The sequence below is a fragment of the Cucurbita pepo genome, chromosome 13, assembly GCF_057944985.1.
Source record: "Cucurbita pepo subsp. pepo isolate OVF chromosome 13, ASM5794498v1, whole genome shotgun sequence".
Taxonomy (NCBI): domain Eukaryota; kingdom Viridiplantae; phylum Streptophyta; class Magnoliopsida; order Cucurbitales; family Cucurbitaceae; genus Cucurbita; species Cucurbita pepo.
The window spans coordinates 642,993-662,235 of NC_141810.1; positions in this window are offsets into that span (position 1 = coordinate 642,993).

Here is a 19,243-nt window from a genome sequence, read left to right on the forward strand (position 1 = left end):
TTTCTCTCGATCTTTTTCGACGAATCTGTAAGGAACGCTCAAGATTAAGAATCTTACACATATAATTGGTGAAAATACGAATTTTTTTCACTTTCGCTTCCGGGCCATTTTGGACTCAGATTCCATACGTGTTAACATAGGAACTTTTTTCCCCTTTGAGACAGGGTCGTTAACTCGATCTAAAAATTTGTTTTCTTGCTTTAGTATCAAACCATATCCACTAAGGATTGTCCTAAGCTTAAAATATGGAAGAAAAAAAATATTTACTCGTGTCGATAAGACTTCACAACCTCAACCCTTATGAAAAGACCCTCATGGAGGCACCCGAATCACTATCCGAAAAACCATTGTTTCTCTCGATCTTTTTCGACGAATCTGTAAGGAACGCTCAAGATTAAGAATCTTACACATATAATTTGTGAAAATACAAATTTTTTTCACTTTCGCTTCCAGGCCATTTTGGACTCAAATTCCATAGGTGTTAACATAGTAACTTTTTCCCCATTTGAGACAGGGTCGTTAACTCGATCTGAAAAGTTGTTTTCTCATTTTAGTATCATACCATATCTACTAAGGATTGTCCTAAGCTTAAAATATGGAAGAAAAAAAATATTTACTCGTGTCGATAAGACTTCACAACCTCAACCCTTATGAAAAGACCCTCATGGAGGCACCCGAAACACGATCGGAAAAACCATTGTTTCTCTCGATCTTTTTCGACGAATCTGTAAGGAACGCTCAAGATTAAGAATCTTACACATATAATTGGTGAAAATACGAATTTTTTTCACTTTCGCTTCCGGGCCATTTTGGAATCAAATTCCATAGGTGTTAACATAGGAACTTTTTTCCCCTTTGAGACAGGGTCGTTAACTCGATCTGAAAAGTTGTTTTTTCGCTTTAGTATCATACCATATCCACTAAGGATGTTCCTAAGCTTAAAATATGGAAGAAAAAAAACATTTACTCGTGTCGATAAGACTTCACAACCTCAACCCTTATGAAAAGACCCTCATGGAGGCACCCGAATCACGATCGGAAAAACCATTGTTTCTCTCGATCTTTTTCGACGAATCTGTAAGGAACGCTCAAGATTAAGAATCTTACACATATAATTGGTGAAAATACGAATTTTTTTCACTTTCGCTTCCGGGCCATTTTGGACTCAGATTCCATACGTGTTAACATAGGAACTTTTTTCCCCTTTGAGACAGGGTCGTTAACTCGATCTAAAAATTTGTTTTCTTGCTTTAGTATCAAACCATATCCACTAAGGATTGTCCTAAGCTTAAAATATGGAAGAAAAAAAATATTTACTCGTGTCGATAAGACTTCACAACCTCAACCCTTATGAAAACACCCTCATGGAGGCACCCGAATCACGATCGGAAAAACCATTGTTTCTCTCGATCTTTTTCGACGAATCTGTAAGGAACGCTCAAGATTAAGAATCTTACACATATAATTGGTGAAAATACGAATTTTTTTCACTTTCGCTTCCGGGCCATTTTGGAATCAAATTCCATAGGTGTTAACATAGGAACTTTTTTCCCCTTTGAGACAGGGTCGTTAACTCGATCTGAAAAGTTGTTTTCTCGCTTTAGTATCATACCATATCCACTAAGGATGTTCGTAAGCTTAAAATATGGAAGAAAAAATACATTTACTCCTGTCGATAAGACTTCACCACCTCAACCCTTATGAAAAGACCCTCATGGAGGCACCCGAATCACTATCCGAAAAACCATTGTTTCTCTCGATGTTTTTCGAAGAATCTGTAAGGAACGCTCAAGATTAAGAATCTTACACACATAATTGGTGAAAATACAATTTTTTTTCACTTTCGCTTCTGGGCCATTTTGGACTCAAATTCCATAGGTGTTAACATAGGAACTTTTTTCCCCTTTGAGACAGGGTCGTTAACTCGATCTGAAAAGTTGTTTTCTCGCTTTAGTATCATACCATATCCACTAAGGATGTTCCTAAGCTTAAAATATGGAAGAAAAAAAACATTTACTCGTGTCGATAAGACTTCACAACCTCAACCCTTATGAAAAGACCCTCATGGAGGCACCCGAATCACGATCGGAAAAACCATTGTTTCTCTCGATCTTTTTCGACGAATCTGTAAGGAACGCTCAAGATTAAGAATCTTACACATATAATTGGTGAAAATACGAATTTTTTTCACTTTCGCTTCCGGGCCATTTTGGACTCAGATTCCATACGTGTTAACATAGGAACTTTTTTCCCCTTTGAGACAGGGTCGTTAACTCGATCTAAAAATTTGTTTTCTTGCTTTAGTATCAAACCATATCCACTAAGGATTGTCCTAAGCTTAAAATATGGAAGAAAAAAAATATTTACTCGTGTCGATAAGACTTCACAACCTCAACCCTTATGAAAACACCCTCATGGAGGCACCCGAATCACGATCGGAAAAACCATTGTTTCTCTCGATCTTTTTCGACGAATCTGTAAGGAACGCTCAAGATTAAGAATCTTACACATATAATTGGTGAAAATACGAATTTTTTTCACTTTCGCTTCCGGGCCATTTTGGAATCAAATTCCATAGGTGTTAACATAGGAACTTTTTTCCCCTTTGAGACAGGGTCGTTAACTCGATCTGAAAAGTTGTTTTCTCGCTTTAGTATCATACCATATCCACTAAGGATGTTCGTAAGCTTAAAATATGGAAGAAAAAATACATTTACTCCTGTCGATAAGACTTCACCACCTCAACCCTTATGAAAAGACCCTCATGGAGGCACCCGAATCACTATCCGAAAAACCATTGTTTCTCTCGATGTTTTTCGAAGAATCTGTAAGGAACGCTCAAGATTAAGAATCTTACACACATAATTGGTGAAAATACAATTTTTTTTCACTTTCGCTTCTGGGCCATTTTGGACTCAAATTCCATAGGTGTTAACATAGGAACTTTTTTCCCCTTTGAGACAGGGTCGTTAACTCGATCTGAAAAGTTGTTTTCTCGCTTTAGTATCATACCATATCCACTAAGGATGTTCGTAAGCTTAAAATATGGAAGAAAAAAAACATTTACTCGTGTCGATAAGACTTCACCACCTCAACCCTTATGAAAAGACCCTCATGGAGGCACCCGAATCACTATCCGAAAAACCATTGTTTCTTTCGATGTTTTTCGACGAATCTGTAAGGAACGCTCAAGATTAAGAATCTTACACATATAATTGGTGAAAATACAAATTTTTTTCACTTTCGCTTCTGGGCCATTTTGGACTCAAATTCCATAGATGTTAGCATAGGAACTTTTTTCCCCTTTGAGACAGGGTCGTTAACTCGATCGGAAAAGTTGTTTTCTCATTTTAGTATCATACCATATCTACTAAGGATTGTCCTAAGCTTAAAATATGGAAGAAAAAAAACATTTACTCGTGTCGATAAGACTTCACAACCTCAACCCTTATGAAAAGACCCTCATGGAGGCACCCGAATCACGATTGGAAAAACCATTGTTTCTCTCGATCTTTTTCGACGAATCTGTAAGGAACGCTCAAGATTAAGAATCTTACATATATAGTTGGTGAAAATATGAATTTTTTTCACTTTCGCTTCCGGGCCATTTTGGACTCAGATTCCATACGTGTTAACATAGGAACTTTTTTCCCCTTTGAGACAGGGTCGTTAACTCGATCTAAAAATTTGTTTTCTTGCTTTAGTATCAAACCATATCCACTAAGGATTGTCCTAAGCTTAGAATATGGAAGAAAAAAAATATTTACTCGTGTCGATAAGACTTCACAACCTCAACCCTTATGAAAAGACCCTCATGGAGGCACCCGAAACACGATCGGAAAAACCATTGTTTCTCTCGATGTTTTTCGACGAATCTGAAAGGAACTCTCAAGATTAAGAATCTTACACATATAATTGGTGAAAATACAAATTTTTTTCACTTTCGCTTCCGGGCCATTTTGGACTCAAATTCCATAGGTGTTAACATAGGAACTTTTTTCCCCTTTGAGACAGGGTCGTTAACTCGATCTGAAAAGTTGTTTTCTCATTTTAGTATCATACCATATCTACTAAGGATTGTCCTAAGCTTAAAATATGGAAGAAAAAAAACATTTACTCGTGTCGATAAGACTTCACAACCTCAACCCTTATGAAAAGACCCTCATGGAGGCACCCGAATCACGATCCGAAAAACCATTGTTTCTCTCGATCTTTTTCGACGAATCTGTAAGGAACGCTCAAGATTAAGAATCTTACACATATAATTGGTGAAAATACGAATTTTTTTCACTTTCGCTTCCGGGCCATTTTGGAATCAAATTCCATAGGTGTTAACATAGGAACTTTTTTCCCCTTTGAGACAGGGTCGTTAACTCGATCTGAAAAATTGTTTTCTCGCTTTAGTATCATACCATATCCACTAAGGATGTTCCTAAGCTTAAAATATGGAAGAAAAAAAACATTTACTCGTGTCGATAAGACTTCACAACCTCAACCCTTATGAAAAGACCCTCATGGAGGCACCCGAATCACTATCCGAAAAACCATTGTTTCTCTCGATCTTTTTCGACGAATCTGTAAGGAACGCTCAAGATTAAGAATCTTACACATATAATTGGTGAAAAGACGAATTTTTTTCACTTTCGCTTCCGGGCCATTTTGGAATCAAATTCCATAGGTGTTAACATACGAACTTTTTTCCCCTTTGAGACAGGGTCGTTAACTCGATCTGAAAAGTTGTTTTCTCGCTTTAGTATCATACCATATCCACTAAGGATGTTCCTAAGCTTAAAATATGGAAGAAAAAAAACATTTACTCGTGTCGATAATACTTCACAACCTCAACCCTTATGAAAAGACCCTCATGGAGGCACCCGAATCACTATCAGAAAAACCATTGTTTCTCTCGAACTTTTTCGACGAATCTGTAAGGAACGCTCAAGATTAAGAATCTTACACATATAATTGGTGAAAATACGATTTTTTTTCACTTTCGCTTCCGGGCCATTTTGGAATCAAATTCCATAGGTGTTAACATAGGAACTTTTTTCCCCTTTGAGACAGGGTCGTTAACTCGATCTGAAAAATTGTTTTCTCGCTTTAGTATCATACCATATCCACTAAGGATGTTCCTAAGCTTAAAATATGGAAGAAAAAAAACATTTACTCGTGTCGATAAGACTTCACAACCTCAACCCTTATGAAAAGACCCTCATGGAGGCACCCGAATCACGATCCGAAAAACCATTGTTTCTCTCGATGTTTTTCGACGAATCTGTAAGGAACGCTCAAGATTAAGAATCTTACACATATAATTGGTGAAAATACAAATTTTTTTCACTTTCGCTTCCGGGCCATTTTGGACTCAAATTCCATAGGTGTTAACATAGGAACTTTTTTCCCCTTTGAGACAGGGTCGTTAACTCGATCTGAAAAGTTGTTTTCTCATTTTAGTATCATACCATATCTACTAAGGATTGTCCTAAGCTTAAAATTTGGAAGAAAAAAAAACATTTACTCGTGTCGATAAGACTTCACAACCTCAACCCTTATGAAAAGACCCTCATGGAGGCACCCGAATCACTATCAGAAAAACCATTGTTTCTCTCGATCTTTTTCGACGAATCTGTAAGGAACGCTCAAGATTAAGAATCTTACACATATAATTGGTGAAAATACGAATTTTTTTCATTTTCGCTTCCGGGCCATTTTGGAATCAAATTCCATAGGTGTTAACATAGGAACTTTTTTCCCCTTTGAGACAGGGTCGTTAACTCGATCTGAAAAATTGTTTTCTCGCTTTAGTATCATACCATATCCACTAAGGATGTTCCTAAGCTTAAAATATGGAAGAAAAAAAACATTTACTCGTGTCGATAAGACTTCACAACCTCAACCCTTATGAAAAAACCCTCATGGAGGCACCCGAATCACGATCCGAAAAACCATTGTTTCACTCGATGTTTTTCGACGAATCTGTAAGGAACGCTCAAGATTAAGAATCTTACACATATAATTGGTGAAAATACAAATTTTTTTCACTTTCGCTTCCGGGCCATTTTGGACTCAAATTCCATAGGTGTTAACATAGGAACTTTTTTCCCCTTTGAGACAGGGTCGTTAACTCGATCTGAAAAGTTGTTTTCTCATTTTAGTATCATACCATATCTACTAAGGATTGTCCTAAGCTTAAAATATGGAAGAAAAAAAAACATTTACTCGTGTCGATAAGACTTCACAACCTCAACCCTTATGAAAAGACCCTCATGGAGGCACCCGAATCACTATCAGAAAAACCATTGTTTCTCTCGATCTTTTTCGACGAATCTGTAAGGAACGCTCAAGATTAAGAATCTTACACATATAATTGGTGAAAATACAAATTTTTTTCACTTTCGCTTCCGGGCCATTTTGGACTCAAATTCCATAGGTGTTAACATAGGAACTTTTTTCCCCTTTGAGACAGGGTCGTTAACTCGATCTGAAAAGTTGTTTTCTCATTTTAGTATCATACCATATCTACTAAGGATTGTCCTAAGCTTAAAATATGGTAGAAAAAAAAACATTTACTCGTGTCGATAAGACTTCACAACCTCAACCCTTATGAAAAGACCCTCATGGAGGCACCCGAATCACTATCAGAAAAACCATTGTTTCTCTCGATCTTTTTCGACGAATCTGTAAGGAACGCTCAAGATTAAGAATCTTACACATATAATTTGTGAAAATACGAATTTTTTTCATTTTCGCTTCCGGGCCATTTTGGAATCAAATTCCATAGGTGTTAACATAGGAACTTTTTTCCCCATTGAGATTGGGTCGTTAACTCGATCTGAAAAATTGTTTTCTCGCTTTAGTATCATACCATATCCACTAAGGATGTTCCTAAGCTTAAAATATGGAAGAAAAAAAACATTTACTCGTGTCGATAAGACTTCACAACCTCAACCCTTATGAAAAGACCCTCATGGAGGCACCCGAATCACTATCCGAAAAACCATTGTTTCTCTCGATGTTTTTCGACGAATCTGTAAGGAACGCTCAAGATTAAGAATCTTACACATATAATTGGTGAAAATACAAATTGTTTTCACTTTCGCTTCCGGGCCATTTTGGACTCAAATTCCATAGGTGTTAACATAGGAACTTTTTTCCCCTTTGAGACAGGGTCGTTAACTCGATCTGAAAAGTTGTTTTCTCATTTTAGTATCATACCATATCTACTAAGGATTGTCCTAAGCTTAAAATATGGTAGAAAAAAAAACATTTACTCGTGTCGATAAGACTTCACAACCTCAACCCTTATGAAAAGACCCTCATGGAGGCACCCGAATCACTATCAGAAAAACCATTGTTTCTCTCGATCTTTCTCGACGAATCTGTACGGAACGCTCAAGATTAAGAATCTTACACATATAATTGGTGAAAATACGAATTTTTTTCATTTTCGCTTCCGGGCCATTTTGGAATCAAATTCCATAGGTGTTAACATAGGAACTTTTTTCCCCTTTGAGACAGGGTCGTTAACTCGTTCTGAAAAATTGTTTTCTCGCTTTAGTATCATACCATATCCACTAAGGATGTTCCTAAGCTTAAAATATGGAAGAAAAAAAACATTTACTCGTGTCGATAAGACTTCACAACCTCAACCCTTATGAAAAGACCCTCATGGAGGCACCCGAATCACGATCCGAAAAACCATTGTTTCTCTCGATGTTTTTCGACGAATCTGTAAGGAACGCTCAAGATTAAGAATCTTACACATATAATTGGTGAAAATAAAAATTTTTTTCACTTTCGCTTCCGGGCCATTTTGGACTCAAATTCCATAGGTGTTAACATAGGAACTTTTTTCCCCTTTGAGACAGGGTCGTTAACTCGTTCTGAAAAATTTTTTTCTCGCTTTAGTATCATACCATATCCACTAAGGATGTTCCTAAGCTTAAAATATGGAAGAAAAAAAACATTTACTCGTGTCGATAAGACTTCACAACCTCAACCCTTATGAAAAGACCCTCATGGAGGCACCCGAATCACTATCCGAAAAACCATTGTTTCTCTCGATGTTTTTCGACGAATCTGTAAGGAACGCTCAAGATTAAGAATCTTACACATATAATTGGTGAAAATACAAATTTTTTTCACTTTCGCTTCTGGGCCATTTTGGACTCAAATTCCATAGGTGTTAACATAGGAACTTTTTTCCCCTTTGAGACAGGGTCGTTAACTCGATCTGAAAAGTTGTTTTCTCGCTTTAGTATCATACCATATCCACTAAGGATGTTCGTAAGCTTAAAATATGGAAGAAAAAAAACATTTACTCCTGTCGATAAGACTTCACCACCTCAACCCTTATGAAAAGACCCTCATGGAGGCACCCGAATCACTATCCGAAAAACCATTGTTTCTCTCGATGTTTTTCGACGAATCTGTAAGGAACGCTCAAGATTAAGAATCTTACACATATAATTGGTGAAAATACAAATTTTTTTCACTTTCGCTTCCGGGCCATTTTGGACTCAAATTCCATAGGTGTTAACATAGGAACTTTTTTCCCCTTTGAGACAGGGTCGTTAACTCGATCTGAAAAGTTGTTTTCTCATTTTAGTATCATACCATATCTACTAAGGATTGTCCTAAGCTTAAAATATGGTAGAAAAAAAAACATTTACTCGTGTCGATAAGACTTCACAACCTCAACCCTTATGAAAAGACCCTCATGGAGGCACCCGAATCACTATCAGAAAAACCATTGTTTCTCTCGATCTTTTTCGACGAATCTGTAAGGAACGCTCAAGATTAAGAATCTTACACATATAATTGGTGAAAATACGAATTTTTTTCATTTTCGCTTCCGGGCCATTTTGGAATCAAATTCCATAGGTGTTAACATAGGAACTTTTTTCCCCTTTGAGACAGGGTCGTTAACTCGATCTGAAAAATTGTTTTCTCGCTTTAGTATCATACCATATCCACTAAGGATGTTCCTAAGCTTAAAATATGGAAGAAAAAAAACATTTACTCGTGTCGATAAGACTTCACAACCTCAACCCTTATGAAAAGACCCTCATGGAGGCACCCGAATCACTATCCGAAAAACCATTGTTTCTCTCGATGTTTTTCGACGAATCTGTAAGGAACGCTCAAGATTAAGAATCTTACACATATAATTGGTGAAAATACAAATTTTTTTCACTTTCGCTTCCGGGCCATTTTGGACTCAAATTCCATAGGTGTTAACATAGGAACTTTTTTCCCCTTTGAGACAGGGTCGTTAACTCGATCTGAAAAGTTGTTTTCTCATTTTAGTATCATACCATATCTACTAAGGATTGTCCTAAGCTTAAAATATGGTAGAAAAAAAAACATTTACTCGTGTCGATAAGACTTCACAACCTCAACCCTTATGAAAAGACCCTCATGGAGGCACCCGAATCACTATCAGAAAAACCATTGTTTCTCTCGATCTTTTTCGACGAATCTGTAAGGAACGCTCAAGATTAAGAATCTTACACATATAATTGGTGAAAATACGAATTTTTTTCATTTTCGCTTCCGGGCCATTTTGGAATCAAATTCCATAGGTGTTAACATAGGAACTTTTTTCCCCTTTGAGACAGGGTCGTTAACTCGATCTGAAAAATTGTTTTCTCGCTTTAGTATCATACCATATCCACTAAGGATGTTCCTAAGCTTCAAATATGGAAGAAAAAAAACATTTACTCGTGTCGATAAGACTTCACAACCTCAACCCTTATGAAAAGACCCTCATGGAGGCACCCGAATCACTATCAGAAAAACCATTGTTTCTCACGATCTTTTTCGACGAATCTGTAAAGAACGCTCAAGATTAAGAATCTTACACATATAGTTGGTGAAAATACGAATTTTTTTCACTTTCGCTTCCGGGCCATTTTGGACTCAGATTCCATACGTGTTAACATAGGAACTTTTTTCCCCTTTGAGACAGGGTCGTTAACTCGATCTGAAAAGTTGTTTTCTCATTTTAGTATCATACCATATCTACTAAGGATTGTCCTAAGCTTAAAATATGGTAGAAAAAAAAACATTTACTCGTGTCGATAAGACTTCACAACCTCAACCCTTATGAAAAGACCCTCATGGAGGCACCCGAATCACTATCAGAAAAACCATTGTTTCTCTCGATCTTTTTCGACGAATCTGTAAGGAACGCTCAAGATTAAGAATCTTACACATATAATTGGTGAAAATACGAATTTTTTTCATTTTCGCTTCCGGGCCATTTTGGAATCAAATTCCATAGGTGTTAACATAGGAACTTTTTTCCCCTTTGAGACAGGGTCGTTAACTCGTTCTGAAAAATTGTTTTCTCGCTTTAGTATCATACCATATCCACTAAGGATGTTCCTAAGCTTAAAATATGGAAGAAAAAAAACATTTACTCGTGTCGATAAGACTTCACAACCTCAACCCTTATGAAAAGACCCTCATGGAGGCACCCGAATCACGATCCGAAAAACCATTGTTTCTCTCGATGTTTTTCGACGAATCTGTAAGGAACGCTCAAGATTAAGAATCTTACACATATAATTGGTGAAAATACAAATTTTTTTCACTTTCGCTTCCGGGCCATTTTGGACTCAAATTCCATAGGTGTTAACATAGGAACTTTTTTCCCCTTTGAGACAGGGTCGTTAACTCGATCTGAAAAGTTGTTTTCTCATTTTAGTATCATACCATATCTACTAAGGATTGTCCTAAGCTTAAAATATGGTAGAAAAAAAAACATTTACTCGTGTCGATAAGACTTCACAACCTCAACCCTTATGAAAAGACCCTCATGGAGGCACCCGAATCACTATCAGAAAAACCATTGTTTCTCTCGATCTTTTTCGACGAATCTGTAAGGAACGCTCAAGATTAAGAATCTTACACATATAATTGGTGAAAATATGAATTTTTTTCACTTTCGCTTCCGGGCCATTTTGGAATCAAATTCCATAGGTGTTAACATAGGAACTTTTTTCCCCTTTGAGACAGGGTCGTTAACTCGATCTGAAAAGTTGTTTTCTCGCTTTAGTATCATACCATATCCACTAAGGATGTTCCTAAGCTTAAAATATGGAAGAAAAAAAACATTTACTCGTGTCGATAAGACTTCACAACCTCAACCCTTATGAAAAGACCCTCATGGAGGCACCCGAATCACTATCAGAAAAACCATTGTTTCTCTCGATCTTTTTCGACGAATCTGTAAGGAACGCTCAAGATTAAGAATCTTACACATATAATTGGTGAAAATACGAATTTTTTTCATTTTCGCTTCCGGGCCATTTTGGAATCAAATTCCATAGGTGTTAACATAGGAACTTTTTTCCCCTTTGAGACAGGGTCGTTAACTCGTTCTGAAAAATTGTTTTCTCGCTTTAGTATCATACCATATCCACTAAGGATGTTCCTAAGCTTAAAATATGGAAGAAAAAAAACATTTACTCGTGTCGATAAGACTTCACAACCTCAACCCTTATGAAAACACCCTCATGGAGGCACCCGAATCACGATTGGAAAAACCATTGTTTCTCTCGATCTTTTTCGACGAATCTGTAAGGAACGCTCAAGATTAAGAATCTTACACATATAGTTGGTGAAAATACGAATTTTTTTCACTTTCGCTTCCGGGCCATTTTGGACTCAGATTCCATACGTGTTAACATAGGAACTTTTTTCCCCTTTGAGACAGCGTCGTTAACTCGATCTGAAAAGTTGTTTTTTCGCTTTAGTATCATACCATATCCACTAAGGATGTTCCTAAGCTTCAAATATGGAAGAAAAAAAACATTTACTCGTGTCGATAAGACTTCACAACCTCAACCCGTATGAAAAGACCCTCATGGAGGCACCCGAATCACTATCAGAAAAACCATTGTTTCTCACGATCTTTTTCGACGAATCTGTAAAGAACGCTCAAGATTAAGAATCTTACACATATAGTTGGTGAAAATACGAATTTTTTTCACTTTCGCTTCCGGGCCATTTTGGACTCAGATTCCATACGTGTTAACATAGGAACTTTTTTCCCCTTTGAGACAGGGTCGTTAACTCGATCTAAAAACTTGTTTTCTCGCTTTAGTATCAAACCATATCCACTAAGGATTGTCCTTAGCTTAAAATATGGAAGAAAAAAAATATTTACTCGTGTCGATAAGACTTCACAACCTCAACCCTTATGAAAAGACCCTCATGGAGGCACCCGAATCACTATCAGAAAAACCATTGTTTCTCTCGATCTTTTTCGACGAATCTGTAAGGAACGCTCAAGATTAAGAATCTTACACATATAATTGGTGAAAATACGAATTTTTTTCACTTTCGCTTCCGGGCCATTTTGGAATCAAATTCCATAGGTGTTAACATAGGAACTTTTTTCCCCTTTGAGACAGGGTCGTTAACTCGATCTGAAAAGTTGTTTTCTCATTTTAGTATCATACCATATCCACTAAGGATTGTCCTAAGCTTAAAATATGGAAGAAAAAAAACATTTACTCGTGTCGATAAGACTTCACAACCTCAACCCTTATGAAAAGACCCTCATGGAGGCACCCGAATCACTATCAGAAAAACCATTGTTTCTCTCGATCTTTTTCGACGAATCTGTAAGGAACGCTCAAGATTAAGAATCTTACACATATAATTGGTGAAAATATGAATTTTTTTCACTTTCGCTTCCGGGCCATTTTGGAATCAAATTCCATAGGTGTTAACATAGGAACTTTTTTCCCCTTTGAGACAGGGTCGTTAACTCGATCTGAAAAGTTGTTTTCTCGCTTTAGTATCATACCATATCCACTAAGGATGTTCCTAAGCTTAAAATATGGAAGAAAAAAAACATTTACTCGTGTCGATAAGACTTCACAACCTCAACCCTTATGAAAAGACCCTCATGGAGGCACCCGAATCACTATCAGAAAAACCATTGTTTCTCTCGATCTTTTTCGACGAATCTGTAAGGAACGCTCAAGATTAAGAATCTTACACATATAATTGGTGAAAATACGAATTTTTTTCATTTTCGCTTCCGGGCCATTTTGGAATCAAATTCCATAGGTGTTAACATAGGAACTTTTTTCCCCTTTGAGACAGGGTCGTTAACTCGTTCTGAAAAATTGTTTTCTCGCTTTAGTATCATACCATATCCACTAAGGATGTTCCTAAGCTTAAAATATGGAAGAAAAAAAACATTTACTCGTGTCGATAAGACTTCACAACCTCAACCCTTATGAAAACACCCTCATGGAGGCACCCGAATCACGATTGGAAAAACCATTGTTTCTCTCGATCTTTTTCGACGAATCTGTAAGGAACGCTCAAGATTAAGAATCTTACACATATAGTTGGTGAAAATACGAATTTTTTTCACTTTCGCTTCCGGGCCATTTTGGACTCAGATTCCATACGTGTTAACATAGGAACTTTTTTCCCCTTTGAGACAGCGTCGTTAACTCGATCTGAAAAGTTGTTTTCTCGCTTTAGTATCATACCATATCCACTAAGGATGTTCCTAAGCTTCAAATATGGAAGAAAAAAAACATTTACTCGTGTCGATAAGACTTCACAACCTCAACCCTTATGAAAAGACCCTCATGGAGGCACCCGAATCACTATCAGAAAAACCATTGTTTCTCACGATCTTTTTCGACGAATCTGTAAAGAACGCTCAAGATTAAGAATCTTACACATATAGTTGGTGAAAATACGAATTTTTTGCACTTTCGCTTCCGGGCCATTTTGGACTCAGATTCCATACGTGTTAACATAGGAACTTTTTTCCCCTTTGAGACAGGGTCGTTAACTCGATCTAAAAACTTGTTTTCTCGCTTTAGTATCAAACCATATCCACTAAGGATTGTCCTTAGCTTAAAATATGGAAGAAAAAAAATATTTACTCGTGTCGATAAGACTTCACAACCTCAACCCTTATGAAAAGACCCTCATGGAGGCACCCGAATCACTATCCGAAAAACCATTGTTTCTCTCGATGTTTTTCGACGAATCTGTAAGGAACGCTCAAGATTAAGAATCTTACACATATAATTGGTGAAAATACAAATTTTTTTCACTTTCGCTTCCGGGCCATTTTGGACTCAAATTCCATAGGTGTTAACATAGGAACTTTTTTCCCCTTTGAGACAGGGTCGTTAACTCGATCTGAAAAGTTGTTTTCTCATTTTAGTATCATACCATATCTACTAAGGATTGTCCTAAGCTTAAAATATGGTAGAAAAAAAAACATTTACTCGTGTCGATAAGACTTCACAACCTCAACCCTTATGAAAAGACCCTCATGGAGGCACCCGAATCACTATCAGAAAAACCATTGTTTCTCTCGATCTTTTTCGACGAATCTGTAAGGAACGCTCAAGATTAAGAATCTTACACATATAATTGGTGAAAATACGAATTTTTTTCATTTTCGCTTCCGGGCCATTTTGGAATCAAATTCCATAGGTGTTAACATAGGAACTTTTTTCCCCATTGAGACAGGGTCGTTAACTCGATCTGAAAAATTGTTTTCTCGCTTTAGTATCATACCATATCCACTAAGGATGTTCCTAAGCTTAAAATATGGAAGAAAAAAAACATTTACTCGTGTCGATAAGACTTCACAACCTCAACCCTTATGAAAAGACCCTCATGGAGGCACCCGAATCACTATCCGAAAAACCATTGTTTCTCTCGATGTTTTTCGACGAATCTGTAAGGAACGCTCAAGATTAAGAATCTTACACATATAATTGGTGAAAATACAAATTTTTTTCACTTTCGCTTCTGGGCCATTTTGGACTCAAATTCCATAGGTGTTAACATAGGAACTTTTTTCCCCTTTGAGACAGGGTCGTTAACTCGATCTGAAAAGTTGTTTTCTCATTTTAGTATCATACCATATCTACTAAGGATTGTCCTAAGCTTAAAATATGGTAGAAAAAAAAACATTTACTCGTGTCGATAAGACTTCACAACCTCAACCCTTATGAAAAGACCCTCATGGAGGCACCCGAATCACTATCAGAAAAACCATTGTTTTTCTCGATCTTTTTCGACGAATCTGTAAGGAACGCTCAAGATTAAGAATCTTACACATATAATTGGTGAAAATACGAATTTTTTTCATTTTCGCTTCCGGGCCATTTTGGAATCAAATTCCATAGGTTAACACATAGGAACTTTTTTCCCCTTTGAGACAGGGTCGTTAACTCGTTCTGAAAAATTGTTTTCTCGCTTTAGTATCATACCATATCCACTAAGGATGTTCCTAAGCTTAAAATATGGAACAAAAAAAACATTTACTCGTGTCGATAAGACTTCACAACCTCAACCCTTATGAAAAGACCCTCATGGAGGCACCCGAATCACGATCCGAAAAACCATTGTTTCTCTCGATGTTTTTCGACGAATCTGTAAGGAACGCTCAAGATTAAGAATCTTACACATATAATTGGTGAAAATACAAATTTTTTTCACTTTCGCTTCCGGGCCATTTTGGACTCAAATTCCATAGGTGTTAACATAGGAACTTTTTTCCCCTTTGAGACAGGGTCGTTAACTCGATCTGAAAAGTTGTTTTCTCATTTTAGTATCATACCATATCTACTAAGGATTGTCCTAAGCTTAAAATATGGAAGAAAAAAAAACATTTACTCGTGTCGATAAGACTTCACAACCTCAACCCTTATGAAAAGACCCTCATGGAGGCACCCGAATCACTATCAGAAAAACCATTGTTTCTCTCGATCTTTTTCGACGAATCTGTAAGGAACGCTCAAGATTAAGAATCTTACACATATAATTGGTGAAAATACGAATTTTTTTCACTTTCGCTTCCGGGCCATTTTGGAATCAAATTCCATAGGTGTTAACATAGGAACTTTTTTCCCCTTTGAGACAGGGTCGTTAACTCGATCTGAAAAGTTGTTTTCTCGCTTTAGTATCATACCATATCCACTAAGGATGTTCCTAAGCTTAAAATATGGAAGAAAAAAAACATTTACTCGTGTCGATAAGACTTCACAACCTCAACCCTTATGAAAAGACCCTCATGGAGGCACCCGAATCACTATCAGAAAAACCATTGTTTCTCTCGATCTTTTTCGACGAATCTGTAAGGAACGCTCAAGATTAAGAATCTTACACATATAATTGGTGAAAATACTAATTTTTTTCATTTTCGCTTCCGGGCCATTTTGGAATCAAATTCCATAGGTGTTAACATAGGAACTTTTTTCCCCTTTGAGACAGGGTCGTTAACTCGTTCTGAAAAATTGTTTTCTCGCTTTAGTATCATACCATATCCACTAAGGATGTTCCTAAGCTTAAAATATGGAAGAAAAAAAACATTTACTCGTGTCGATAAGACTTCACAACCTCAACCCTTATGAAAACACCCTCATGGAGGCACCCGAATCACGATTGGAAAAACCATTGTTTCTCTCGATCTTTTTCGACGAATCTGTAAGGAACGCTCAAGATTAAGAATCTTACACATATAGTTGGTGAAAATACGAATTTTTTTCACTTTCGCTTCCGGGCCATTTTGGACTCAGATTCCATACGTGTTAACATAGGAACTTTTTTCCCCTTTGAGACAGCGTCGTTAACTCGATCTGAAAAGTTGTTTTCTCGCTTTAGTATCATACCATATCCACTAAGGATGTTCCTAAGCTTCAAATATGGAAGAAAAAAAACATTTACTCGTGTCGATAAGACTTCACAACCTCAACCCTTATGAAAAGACCCTCATGGAGGCACCCGAATCACTATCAGAAAAACCATTGTTTCTCACGATCTTTTTCGACGAATCTGTAAAGAACGCTCAAGATTAAGAATCTTACACATATAGTTGGTGAAAATACGAATTTTTTTCACTTTCGCTTCCGGGCCAGTTTGGACTCAGATTCCATACGTGTTAACATAGGAACTTTTTTCCCCTTTGAGACAGGGTCGTTAACTCGATCTAAAAACTTGTTTTCTCGCTTTAGTATCAAACCATATCCACTAAGGATTGTCCTTAGCTTAAAATATGGAAGAAAAAAAATATTTACTCGTGTCGATAAGACTTCACAACCTCAACCCTTATGAAAAGACCCTCATGGAGGCACCCGAATCACTATCAGAAAAACCATTGTTTCTCTCGATCTTTTTCGACGAATCTGTAAGGAACGCTCAAGATTAAGAATCTTACACATATATTTGGTGAAAATACGAATTTTTTTCACTTTCGCTTCCGGGCCATTTTGGAATCAAATTCCATAGGTGTTAACATAGGAACTTTTTTCCCCTTTGAGACAGGGTCGTTAACTCGATCTGAAAAGTTGTTTTCTCGCTTTAGTATCATACCATATCCACTAAGGATGTTCCTAAGCTTAAAATATGGAAGAAAAAAAACATTTACTCGTGTCGATAAGACTTCACAACCTCAACCCTTATGAAAAGACCCTCATGGAGGCACCCGAATCACTATCAGAAAAACCATTGTTTCTCTCGATCTTTTTCGACGAATCTGTAAGGAACGCTCAAGATTAAGAATCTTACACATATAATTGGTGAAAATACTAATTTTTTTCATTTTCGCTTCCGGGCCATTTTGGAATCAAATTCCATAGGTGTTAACATAGGAACTTTTTTCCCCTTTGAGACAGGGTCGTTAACTCGTTCTGAAAAATTGTTTTCTCGCTTTAGTATCATACCATATCCACTAAGGATGTTCCTAAGCTTAAAATATGGAAGAAAAAAAACATTTACTCGTGTCGATAAGACTTCACAACCTCAACCCTTATGAAAACACCCTCATGGAGGCACCCGAATCACGATTGGAAAAACCATTGTTTCTCTCGATCTTTTTCGACGAATCTGTAAGGAACGCTCAAGATTAAGAATCTTACACATATAGTTGGTGAAAATACGAATTTTTTTCACTTTCGCTTCCGGGCCATTTTGGACTCAGATTCCATACGTGTTAACATAGGAACTTTTTTCCCCTTTGAGACAGCGTCGTTAACTCGATCTGAAAAGTTGTTTTCTCGCTTTAGTATCATACCATATCCACTAAGGATGTTCCTAAGCTTCAAATATGGAAGAAAAAAAACATTTACTCGTGTCGATAAGACTTCACAACCTCAACCCTTATGAAAAGACCCTCATGGAGGCACCCGAATCACTATCAGAAAAACCATTGTTTCTCACGATCTTTTTCGACGAATCTGTAAAGAACGCTCAAGATTAAGAATCTTACACATATAGTTGGTGAAAATACGAATTTTTTTCACTTTCGCTTCCGGGCCAGTTTGGACTCAGATTCCATACGTGTTAACATAGGAACTTTTTTCCCCTTTGAGACAGGGTCGTTAACTCGATCTAAAAACTTGTTTTCTCGCTTTAGTATCAAACCATATCCACTAAGGATTGTCCTTAGCTTAAAATATGGAAGAAAAAAAATATTTACTCGTGTCGATAAGACTTCACAACCTCAACCCTTATGAAAAGACCCTCATGGAGGCACCCGAATCACTATCAGAAAAACCATTGTTTCTCTCGATCTTTTTCGACGAATCTGTAAGGAACGCTCAAGATTAAGAATCTTACACATATATTTGGTGAAAATACGAATTTTTTTCACTTTCGCTTCCGGGCCATTTTGGAATCAAATTCCATAGGTGTTAACATAGGAACTTTTTTCCCCTTTGAGACAGGGTCGTTAACTCGATCTGAAAAGTTGTTTTCTCGCTTTAGAATCATACCATATCCACTAAGGATGTTCCTAAGCTTAAAATATGGAAGAAAAAAAACATTTACTCGTGTCGATAAGACTTCACAACCTCAACCCTTATGAAAAGACCCTCATGGAGGCACCCGAATCACTATCCGAAAAACCATTGTTTCTCTCGATGTTTTTCGACGAATCTGTAAGGAACGCTCAAGATTAAGAATCTTACACATATAATTGGTGAAAATACAAATTTTTTTCACTTTCGCTTCCGGGCCATTTTGGACTCAAATTCCATAGGTGTTAACATAGGAACTTTTTTCCCCTTTGAGACAGGGTCGTTAACTCGATCTGAAAAGTTGTTTTCTCATTTTAGTATCATACCATATCTACTAAGGATTGTCCTAAGCTTAAAATATGGTAAAAAAAAAAACATTTACTCGTGTCGATAAGACTTCACAACCTCAACCCTTATGAAAACACCCTCATGGAGGCACCCGAATC